The sequence below is a fragment of the Nuphar pumila genome, chromosome 11 (genome assembly GCF_984573655.1).
Source record: "Nuphar pumila chromosome 11, dmNupPumi1.hap1.1, whole genome shotgun sequence".
Classification (NCBI taxonomy): Eukaryota; Viridiplantae; Streptophyta; class Magnoliopsida; order Nymphaeales; family Nymphaeaceae; genus Nuphar; species Nuphar pumila.
The window spans coordinates 106,700,501-106,712,924 of NC_143259.1; the positions used below are offsets into that span (position 1 = coordinate 106,700,501).

The following is a 12,424-nucleotide window of genomic DNA, read 5'->3' on the forward strand; positions in this document are numbered from 1 at the left end:
GCATGTGAAACATCACATGCTCATTCTCTTTTTTGCAAAGAACAGGGCTACCATGTGCATGTCTTGGTATATTATGATATTAAGGTTGAAATGTTTCAAGTTTAGCAGCAAGTATTACCTAAACATTACAAAAATTTGTGATCCAGGATTTTACCTAAACATTACAAAAATTTGTGATCCAGGATTTTACCTAAACATTGCAAAAATTTGTGATCCAGGATTTTTTTAGTAGGCAAGCTGGGTTAGGCAGAGCCTTAAAGGTGTATTAAATGAATAAATGTCAAATTACAAATCATCTCATAAAAAACCGTCTGATGGATTCTTTCCAACATTTCTCATAAGCAGCTATTGCTGATCGTGCTAAATGCGGAGTAGTGACATTACAACATTTATCAACAAGATACACTCAAATGATCTGAAATTACAGCATGCGTGAAATTTGATTTTTGACATTACAATATTTAAAGGAGATACATTCTGATGCTCTAAACTCTGATTTTTGAGCAATGCAGGTCCATAGACACTGTAATTGATTGTTAACAATGTGCACCAGGTCTCAACAGCAAGATTCCATGATGATCCTATTAAATATTGTATTTTTCTCATATGTATATAATATATATATTATGTATGCATGTACACATTATATGTATATACGTATATTATATATGTATGTATGGTACATATACCTATAGTAGATTGTATTAGGGACTTAATGTAATTTTTATTTTCTTTTGTTTTCTTTTTTCTTTTTTTTTTTGTATTTCAAAAGCTAAGATAGACTAGCCGTTAGAGTCTAACAGCTAGCCCTTTGGCTCTTTTGTATATATAATGGGATCTCCCCCATTGTCTCGCTCATGCATTCTTCTTGATGCATTTTCAAGTTACTAAAATATTATTTTTTACTTTGTGAGTTTGTGCTCTTGTGTTTGAGTTGAGAGGGCTTTATTACCCTTGAGATCTTGCCCATAAGTGGCATTTGTGCTCTTTCCTATTGTGTACCATCCCATTTCATGGTATCAAAGCCTTGAACTCTTGTTCCTTGATGACATTGATTGCGACACTCGAAGTGCTCGTGTGATCGTGGTTCTTGGGGCGCTTGTGTGATCGTGGTGCTTGGGGAGCTTGTGTGATCATGGTGCTTGTGTGTTCGTGAGCTTGTTATCATGTTGTCCCTCTTTTACCTTCATCCCTCATCATTCACTTCCTTTTTCTTCTATTTCTCTCTTCTTTCTCATGGCCATGGATGACAACTTATCAATGTTCTTCCTTATAAACTCAACTCATCCAATTATATGGTGTGGTCCAACTCCATGAAGCACCACATATATAGAAGAGGTTTGTAGAGATTAGTTGATGGTTTCGAAAAGGAACCTCAACTAATCATGGCAAAATTATGAATGAGAAGACGGTGGAACTTCAAAGAGATGAGAAGACTAAAGCCATTACGAACTATGAGAAGAAATGAGAGTGGAAGATGTGCCACTCCAAGGTTATGATGTGACTCATTAAAAGTGTGGATGTCTTGGTGTGTTCAAATATTGCTAAATTGGATTATGCCAACCAAGCATGCGATTTTCTCAAAAGGATGTTCTCCTTGAGAGATATTGCCTACATATGCCACCTTCAAAATAATGTTTGGAACATACAACAAGGGGAGATGACCGATGGATAATACTATGGTGCCTTCTCCCAACTTTGGGATAAGCTTTCAATGTGGAAACTCGATGGCATTGCTTACTTGATATAGAGCTTCACCAAAAGCAAATTAAGGCTTATCAACTCTTCCAATTTATCAATGACCTTAAATAAAAAATTTGATCAAGTGAATACATCCTTGTTACATAGAGGAAGCATTCCATCTATCGATGAGACATTAGAGAAGTTAATTATGGAGGAGAATAGATTAAAGAATTTTGGACAACCTAGAGTGGAGGAGATTTCATTCTAGTGTATTTATATTAGGCTCTAACACCAAAATCTACATGCCCTTTCACTTTTAAAAACAAAGCAATGAATATAAAGGTTAAAAGAAGATCGTATGTCATCATTGCAATGAAGCAGGGTACATTAAATCCTATTGCCCTTAGTAGAAAAGAAAAGAAAAGAAGGTCGAGAAAGTTGCTATGGTTGGAACATCTCAAGAATCCAAGGTGGAAAATGATAATGGAGCTACGTCTATTGGGAACAACCACTTCTCAAGGGATCTTGATCCTTCATGGGGACGGCTATTTCTTCTTCCTCTCCTCTTGGTATGACTCCTTGGCTATTAGATCCCGATCCATCTTTTCATATGACCCCAAACAAGAATTTTCTATCAGAATGTCATGATGATTCAAGAGTTTCTTTTGTTTCCACCACCAATGAGACTTGTCTTAACATTAGGGGAACATGAAATTTTGAAAATATCCATTGTTTTTGTGTACCTAATGTTAGGTTTATTCCAAAACTAAATTTAAACTTTTCGTTTTCCAAATCATCGACCATGATTATATGATCACCTTCTCTTCATATGGTTGTTACATGTAGAATTGCCAGTTAGAGAAGTTGATTGGGAAAGGCCATAGAGGAGGCCTCTATGTCATGAATTTTCTTTATTTATCAAAAATGTATTTTGTTGTAATGTCCAAAATTTTGATGTAAATTTATGGCACAAACGTTTAAGACATCCAAGTGTTTAAAGCTTCTTCACTTTTCATGTTTGTGAAAATTTTGTAATATTGAGGATTTTCATTGTACTAATTGCATTCTTGGTAAATGAAAGCCTTACCTTTTGGACAAAGAACATTTATGTCTAAAACCTCTTGAATTGATACATTCGGATGTTTGGGGTCCCGCACCAATTGTATCTAAGATGGATATGCTTATTATGTTATCTTTGTGGACAACATTACAAGATATACTTGGATTTACTTAGGCATAAATCCAAGTTTTTAATACTTTCAAAACCTTTCATAATCTTGTAAAGAATATGATTGAAAACAACATATGTATCTTTCGCTCGGATTTAAGGGAAGAATTTTTATAAAATTAGTTTAAAAGTTATTTGGACTTAAATGAGATTGCTCACTAGAGATCTTGCCCACACACACCCCAACAAAGTGGACTTGCAGAACAAAAAGATAGACATATTGTTGAAACTACAAGGACATTACTCATTTCAAACAATGTACTAATTTTTTTTTGGGTAATTGACCATTGTCTGTCTCATTAATAAAATGTCCTCAACTTCTCTCAAAAGTATCTCAACTATTGAAAAGCTTTTCAAAATCAGTCCAGGTTATCATAGACTTAGAACCTTTACTTGTAAATATTTTGTTTTGTATGACAAAGGTGACAAACTCTCTCCCAAAGCTATACCCTATGTTTTTTTTGAGCTATGCTAAAAATCAAGAGGGGTATTGATATTTTAATCCCAAAACGGATAAATATATGTTTCTAGAAATGTGATCTTCATTGAAAAGGAACCTTATTACTATTTGAAAAAGCCCAATAAAGAATCCAAATTCTCTTTCCTTTTTTATCTCGGCCAAGAATATTGATTCTAATGTTTGTGATGAATTTATGGATGTTCATCATGTTAATTATTATATTGTTGAAAATATCAATGATGATGTGGTTGATGTTGAAGAATCTCAAGATACTTGTTTGCAATATTCTAGACGTGGTCTTGAGAAACCTCCATGTGCCTTAGAGAAATATGTGAACAATTAATCCAGGGAATCTACTATTAGCAGCCCTAAATCCCAAATCAGATAAGAAAATTAAGAAAGGAAAGCGCGCAAGAGCACAAAGAGAGAGCAAGATGTAGTGCTTCATTAGATGAAAAATAAGAAGATACAACAATAAAAGGGGTCAACCCCCATACCCTATGGGTACAAAGACTAAAAAGACCTTATAACATAATTATAATACAAGAAAAAAAATTACAGATTTACCCTCATAAAGAATCATATGTACAATAAAGAGGGGTTTCATATTTTAACACTCCCCTTCAAACTTGAGATGATGCTAAGGGAATCATCTCAAGTTTGGATAGAAATGTCTAAAATGCAAAGGAGACAAACTCTTGGTAAAAATATATGCTATCTGCTCTTTTGAGCTCACATGCTCCAAGGATATAACTCCATCTTCATACGCCGTCCTAGTAAAATGACAATCTATCTCAATATGTTTTGGCCATTAATGAAATTCTGGATTCTTTGCAATGTAGATTGCACCAGAGTTACCAGTCGAGGAAGCGGGAACGGGAAGTGATACGGGAAGCGGGAGCGGGAAGCGGGAGCGGGAAGCGAGGCACTTTCAAAAATTTAGGAAGCGAGGAAGCGTGGGACCACTTAGAAGAAAATTATGAACCAGAAGCGACCTAGGAAGCGAATCGGAAGCGAGGGGGAAGCGAAAAAAATGAAAAAAATGGGGAAGCAAGGGGGAAGCGTGTTTCCCATAAAAGGGAAGCGTGCTTCCCAAAAAAGGGGGACACTTCCCCACGCGTTTCGAAAGTGCGACGTTTCGCGCTTCCGAAGCGCGTACTGGGGAAGCGCGCATACCAGGGAAGTGCGCTTCCCCATACGCCTAGGCGCTTCCGGTAACTCTAGATTGCACTCATATTATCACAGTAGAAGGAGGTTCTTCCACATATTGCAACACCAAATTCTTCTAAAAGCCCTCTTACCCAAATGATCTTGGCAGCAGTGTTTTTAAACGCATTTTATGGAACGTTAAAGGCATACGCCTCTAACGGCCCCTCTAATCATTAAGCCTCTCTGCTGAAAATAAGGCCTACGCCTTTTCATCAAAGAGGCCTTCCATTTCACATGAGGCGTGGGTTTCTTATAGAGGCTTGCGCCTCTTTTACCTTTTAAAAGGGGTACTTATTTTATCACTTTTGTACCTCTTTTACCTTTTATGATGGGTACTTGCCTTGGGCTCTTAGGTACCCCTATACGTTTTAGGGTGATAGGTAATAAAAGAAATACCTCTTATAGTCATATGCCTATTTAAGTTGTACTTTTTATCTTAACCATTTGTTATTTTTCTTTTCTCCAATAAGTACATTCTTTTTGCTATTATTGAGTCAAAACTAAATGGTTGTTGGTTATTTGTTTGTTGCCTAAAAGACTTCTAAGTTTCTTAAAAGAACAAAAGGGGCACAAGAAATTAGTTTATGTTTTATGTTTTTTTGTTTGTTTCTGTATAATTTGATAAAATATTTCTTTGTTTAATTGATTATAGTTATTCTAGTAGCTGTGTATTTAATATTCTTTTGAGCTTAAACTTTGAAAAATATTGAGGCTTGCACCTCGCTACGCCTCATTCATATATTAAAAAAAACCCTCTTTACGCCTCATGCCTTTGGAAACCTTGCTCGGTAGAGCAATAGTTCTATATTTCACCTATGCAGTAGACAAAGCACCATGTTGTTGCCTCTTGCGTTTTCAGTAAATCAAAGAGCTCGCAATGAGAACACAAAATTTGGTAGTCGAATGACGTTCTCTAGCATAGCCCCCAAAATCTGAGTCACAAAAGTTTCTAAGTTCCTTAGTAGATGATGATGAGAAGAACATTCCAAAATGCATTGTGTCTTGCATGTACTAGATGATTTTAAGCATTCTGATCTAAGAGAACTAACAACTTAAACTACATAAGTGATGTCATGCTTGGTAATGGTCAAATAAATCAAACTTCCCACAAGTTGCCTGGATCCTCAGGCTTTTCACCATCAATGGCTCTTAGTGTAACGACTCCAACTAATACTCGTGAAAAAATAACATTTTTTTTAAACAAGTGCGAAAACATTCCCCGAGACCCGGGGCCTTTACAATTATAACACATCCACAACCATAAGAGATCTTATACCCATCTTTCAAACCAAACTAACTGTATTAATTGAATTCAAAATAGTCTGAAGACATAAGTAAATGAAATAGAAATAAAGCAAAAAGATGAGTCACACTGTCCAAAAGAATCTGTCAAGCAATCGTGTAGTCCCCTCGTAGCTCCTTTCAAAAGCAAGTAGCCTCGCTGAGCCTCTAAGGTTGCGAAAAATATAAAAGTAGGTGTGTCATAACCTAAAGATTATGCGTACAAGTCACTCTAATGAATCAAATAAGTAAAAGAAACATAGATAAAATTCATACAACATTTTAGAGGGATACAATTATGATAAATTCATATAATCATTCATGCAACAGGAATAATTATTAAGCATGAGAGAACAATTAATAAACAACAGAGACTACAAAGTAAGTAATAAAAACATTTATGATGCAATAGACAACAAATATCATGCATTCACCAATATATCACAATTAAGAGAATAAGTAAATATGCATGATCTAATACATAACATGAATATGCATGAATTCATGGCACATGCATGAATACATTATTATATTTTATCAGAGTTTTCTTTTATATGCATGTTCCTATTAAATACATACAATTTTAGTTCTTTTTTTTTATTACCGTTACTTGTGGATACTCCAAACGGGTAAAGAATTTTTGAGGTCAAGTTAGGTCCATAGGGTAACTTAGTACACAAGTTATATTTTTATTACTGAGTTTTAAATTTAGCCCTCGATCGAAACAACCTTCGGAACATTAGAAATCCACATCTAATGTTGGGACACCAGGGACATCCACATCCACTAGTGCCACTTTCTTGGTATACCAAAACAGCAATTGTGTCTACACACCACCTCTAGGCAAAGTGACAGACTCTGCCTAAAACCGTGACCAAGAGAAAGACCTCAGTATTGTGTTAAAGAGCACAACAACGCACACAGAATCTTAGTATCTTCACGGTTCTCCAAAACCGCAATGTCCAAGATTCCTATACTATATCAGGGACATCGAAAAAACATAGATTACACCGTTCTCTTTATTTATCTTGTTATTAATACCAATTTCATTACTTTGCAAGTCACCATGCAAAATTAATGACACAGGTTCGCAAATCCACATGCGAAGCTCTTCACGGGACCACTGTCCGTATCAATGTAGAACATTGCAATTAGAACAATAATATCAAGTTTTGATTTTTGCAATGCATAACAAATAAAAAAAGGAGCAACACATGCTCAAGGCTCGCACGACCCACAATGATCCATTTTGATCATCGATGCATTCTTATGCAAAAATTATGAATAACATGTCACTATGCATTCATTTCACGTGCTTTTCAGTGCACAACCATGTATGCTAATATAGAGATGTGCATGAAACAAAAATATTCATATGCATGTGCATGAGTTCACACATTGATGCTAAATGCATGCTTTCATTCAATTCACATATTCATGTCAAATGCATGCTTTCATTCATGAATCATTTTAATTAAACATGTGAACACTCATGCAATCATTTACATGCAAAAACACATCAATTCAAGTATGCACATGCACATGAAACAACTTTGCCATAATTGTAACGACCCCAACTCCTACCTTTGAAAAATGCGGAATATTTTTTTTTTTCTAAGAGTCGCGGAAAACTTCCCAGAGACCTGGGGTCCCTACAGTTCCAATTTCAGTTGGATAACCACACACCACAAGGCAACTTACATTTATCAATCATAACCAATCCACTGAAACTCTTTTATTAATGAATCAATAAGAGTAATATGTTCCATGTCAACAGTGAAATATCAAATTTGCAGGAAATCAGAAGAACTAAAAGAAAATAACAGTAGAGCCACTCTGTCCGTAAGTGAAGCCGTCTGAAACAAATGTGACCCTCGTATCTCTCAGAAGCTAGTCGACTTCACTGATCACCTGTGCCTGGGAAAAACCAATAAAATAAGAGGGTCAGAAATCCGAAGAATTCTGCGTACAAGTTTCCCTAATGAATCAAATAAGAAAAAGAGCATAAATAAGATCCATGTAATATTTTGAGGAATACAATTATAGTCAATTCTTAAGTCAATTAACCATTCATGCATAATTAAACAGTTAACAGGAGGGAACACAAAATATGCAACATTGATCATAACTTAATCAATATGGCAATTAAATGTAAAATAGAACAACATCATACCATGATCAACATAAACAACTAAGTGAACAGGTAAATATGCATGAACTAATGCATAGCAGGAATATGCATGATTTGTGTGCAATGCATGAACCATTTATTATCTTCCATTTAAGTTTTCCTCTTTCCATATGCATGTCCTATTAAATGCACATTCTTCTGCGACCAAAATCAATAATATTTTAATACATGAGCACGAGTTTCCACACCAACAATGCAATGCATACTTTCATTCATTGCACAATCCCTGCCAAATGCATGATTTCATTAATGAATTATTTCAGTTAAAACATACGAACACTCATGCTATTTTGATCTTGCAAAAGCACCTAAATTTCGTATATGTACCTGCACAAGTAAGCCTGCTTGCAACAACAATTTTAAATAAGTATCACACAACAAGTTCATTCACATAAGGAAAAGCACCCCTTTTGTGTGCATATGATTAAGCTCAATACACTTAACATAATCTGAAATATTTGCAGGCATAGCCTAACCAATTCATTTTTCATAAACAGAGAATTTGGGTCTGTCCAATACCAAACTGCATATATATTTTATATATATATATATACGTAGATGTATATATATATATATATATATATATATATATATATATATATATATATATATATATATATGTTTTTAAAAGGGAGACACCCAGCTGACAAACAGTCGGCTGGGACTCGGCTCCAGCCCAGCCGACTCGGTCGGCTGAGCTTGGCAGTCACCATACACGCCCAGCTGGGCCAGTGAGCACCCTGCTAAGGCCTAGCAGAATGCTGCCCAGCTTGCACCAGTCCGACCGGGCTGGACTAGGCCTGACAGGGCCTGGCATGCCCCAACCGACCCACTCGGCTGGGCTGCCAGGTGTCCAACTGGTACGAAGATGGGTCTGGTTCAGCCTGACCAGCATCCATCCTATGATGTTCAAGGAAGGATTTAAGTTAACAACGAGTAAGTATGAACCATACAGAAAAAAAATGCTATATGTCTAGAGAAATAATGCAACTTAGCCTTTGACATTAATGTACAAAACAAATTCAAGAAACAAATTAGAAAAATATGAGACAACCACCTAAAACAGGAAATAACCATGCCAATCGAATAAAATAAACATGTAGAGATAAATTCCTGACTCAAACAAAATAAAAGATTATGAATAACATAAATTGGGAATATGCACTATAAAACCGATGGGAAAGAAGTATCAGTGCCAGGTCAGTCCTGCACAATAGATCAACCCATTTGTTTCCAAAACTGCTACTTTTTAATATGTGATCTAAAACGAGGTGCTCCAATGACATTCACCATGACCAATCATGCACACCTGACACGAAACTATGACAACTGTTGTGGGTACACTTCATAGCCCCACAGGCTTGCATAGGCCTTTGCATCCAGACTTTTTCTACAAGTACTCTAAAGGGGATAAACATACCACTCAACACCAATGTTCTCAACTGAAAGCACATAAACATACTATATCTCAAATCCTAAAAAGAAATATTGCCCATATGTCAAGATAGATATTACTCATGCAGTTAATTTTTTTCACTAAGTGGACGGTGAGTCTCATTCATATTTGAAAATTTTATGCATAAACTGAAACAGACTCAAATGTGCCTAGAAAATGCCTTGTGTAAAATGTCTGCCAAAGGCTGCCAAGCGTACCAGACGATTGGCTGGCCTGGCATGCCTGTTAGACCTGCAATAGGCCTGCCCTTGGTTGGCCTGGCAGGGCCGACAGCTGCCCCAACCGAGCCCAGCTCGGTTGGGCTGCCAGGCACCCTACTGCGGCCAACAGCCCACATTAAAATATGTTTTTTTTTTTGACAGCATACCAAATTTCCTAAAAAGTTTCAGAACAGCATGTATGCTCACATAACTCAAGTATACACATATTTACAAAGTTCATAGCCATGTCATGAAATAAAATATCAGTCATAAACATACGTTCACCAAAGTTTTTTTTTTTTTTTGGCCTTATTTCCAAATTTACATGTCTTACTAATCCACAACATGGGTTCTTCAAAGAAAATTAACATCACCATGGGCTCACACATGACAATCCCAATTTTGCACAGATAAAAATTCTGTTTTACTATAAGAATGCATTCATATGTACGTTGTTTCAAATAACCTAAAACAAAAGACCATGAAACACATGGATTTCATCAATGGATTGTAGAGTAAATGCTTAGATTTACTCACCCACATAGTTCTACACTAAAATACTTCAGGGAAATCGAATCCATGTTCGTTTTCCTCATTTAACCCAAAAGAAAACCCGTACCTATTTAAGAAATTTCTGGCGATCAACGACTGCAATCGTGTGGGTAGGGCCGGCTGGAATCGTCCCTTGCGGCAGCTGTGACGAGGGCACCTATCGTGGCTGCGGTAGCTGATGGTGGCTGCGGCTGTCCGGTGACCTCCACCTCCCCAACACACGTCGACACGAGGGAGAGAGAGAGAAACGAGGGTAGAGAGAAATGAGGGCGACGAGGGAAGAGATCCCCTCTCCACTCCCTCTTATCGGTAGATCCCCCCCCCTTTTCCAGCCGAGATGGGTGGGGGTTTCGGTTACGCCTGCGTAACCCCCCCCCCCCCTCTTTCCCCTTTTCTTTGTTTCTTCAAACATATCGGGCAACCCTTATCGGGTTGCCCTTTACGTTCTTTAAAAGGGCGCTACAAGGTCACGGGGTGGGACTCAGGTCCGGACCCGAGACCCGTGACCCGACTCCAATCTGTATGGATCCACAAGTTGGATCCGAATGGATCCAACTGTGGATCCTCAGATAAGTTTTAAAATTTAAAATTTTATTTAATTTGCATTTCATAAAATTTTAACCCCCATCAATATGGATCCGCAAGTTGGATCCAAGTGGATCCAACTGTGGATCCTCGAGTTCGCTTAATATATATATATATGTATATTTCTATTTTATCACTAATATTAATATTATTTTAGTATAACACAAACATTTAACCGTAAATACCCCTTTATGGGTCCTAGATCCGAAATATGGATCTAGGCCCAATTTGAATAAAATCGAAATATTTTCTAATAAAAATCTCGGGTTTTACATCCCTACCCCCTTAAAAGAATTTCGTCCGCGAAATTATAATATACTAAATAAGTATTGGTAGTGCCAAAATTTAAATATATCACACGAGTACTATCGATTTGCCAACTAAGAAGATACCTTAGACCAGATCTGTCTGATCGTCCTGAGTAGAAGTCGTAACGGCATAAACTCTCCCGTTGGTCTTTCGTTGGCCCTGTTGTTGCTGAGGTCTCTGTGGTTGTGGTTGTTGTTGTTGTAGCTGTTGTTGTCCTCCCTAAGCTGCTGGCGGGTTGGGACAGTAGGGAGCGATGTGCCCTGGCTGCTGGCACCGATAGCAAACTCCCTTGAACAACGGACAAAAACCCTGTGGATGACTTTCATTACATCTACGACACATTGATTGGGCTTTCCCCTGCTGTTGCCTCTGCTGAGGTTGTCCCTGGTGCGCACCCTGCTGACGTCCTTCCTGAGTTCGCTGCTTCTTGCCAACCTGAGTCTTTTCGCCTATCGGCGGGTCCTTCCTTTTTCCGCCCGAAGCATTCCCTCCATTTGTGCCTCCCTTATGTGATACATTCCGAGACCTCTCCCAGTCCTCGGTTAGTACGGTGGCCGACTCGATCGCCTCGGCCAGGGTAGAAGGACGACCCCCGAGCACACGAGTCCGTAACCCATCTTTCAGTCCACGCACGAATCTATCCGCCCTTGCCTTCTCATTCTTGAAGAGGTTTGGGCTATACTTCTCAAGACTCCGGAACTTAGTAGTGTATTCCACTAGACTCATGGTCCCCTGAGTCAGATCGATGAACCTTTGTTGCATCTGCTCCTCGGCGTAAGGGGGAAAATAGGCGTCCAGAAACTCCTCCCTGAACGTCTCCCAAGGAATCTCATCCCAATCAGCAAATTTCACCCTTCGCAGGGTGTCCCACCAGTTCATGGCATCGCCCTTTAAGCGGTACGTGCCAAAGGGTGTCTTTCTCTCCTCAGGGACAAGTAAGACGTCAAACACCCGCTCAATCTCCTCGACCCAGCTCGCAGCAACCTCTGGGTCTGCCTTTCCTGAAAAGGAAGGCGAGTCCAACTTCAAAAACCGCTCGAACGAAACGCCACCTGCGTTGGGAACAATATTGACCGGAGGGTCACGAGTAGCTGCCTGCACGACCGCCTGTGCAGCTGCCTGTGCAGCCTGTGCCGCTTGGGCCGTTTGTGCAGCTTGAGCCGTCATAGTCTCTGTCAGGGTATGGATGGCTTCCATCATGAAATCCCTTTGCTCCTGCCAGTCTGAGGGAGTGGCAGTAGAGGACGAAGCACCTCTGCGGGTATAATGC

General features: G+C 38.3%; 1 protein-coding gene across 1 annotated transcript in view; it reads left to right on the plus strand.

The window, feature by feature from the left end:
- Positions 1–12,424, plus strand: part of LOC149822711 (lecithin-cholesterol acyltransferase-like 4) — a 142,255-nt gene that overhangs the window by 55,477 nt on the left and 74,354 nt on the right. The gene's annotated exons all lie outside the window — the stretch shown is intronic.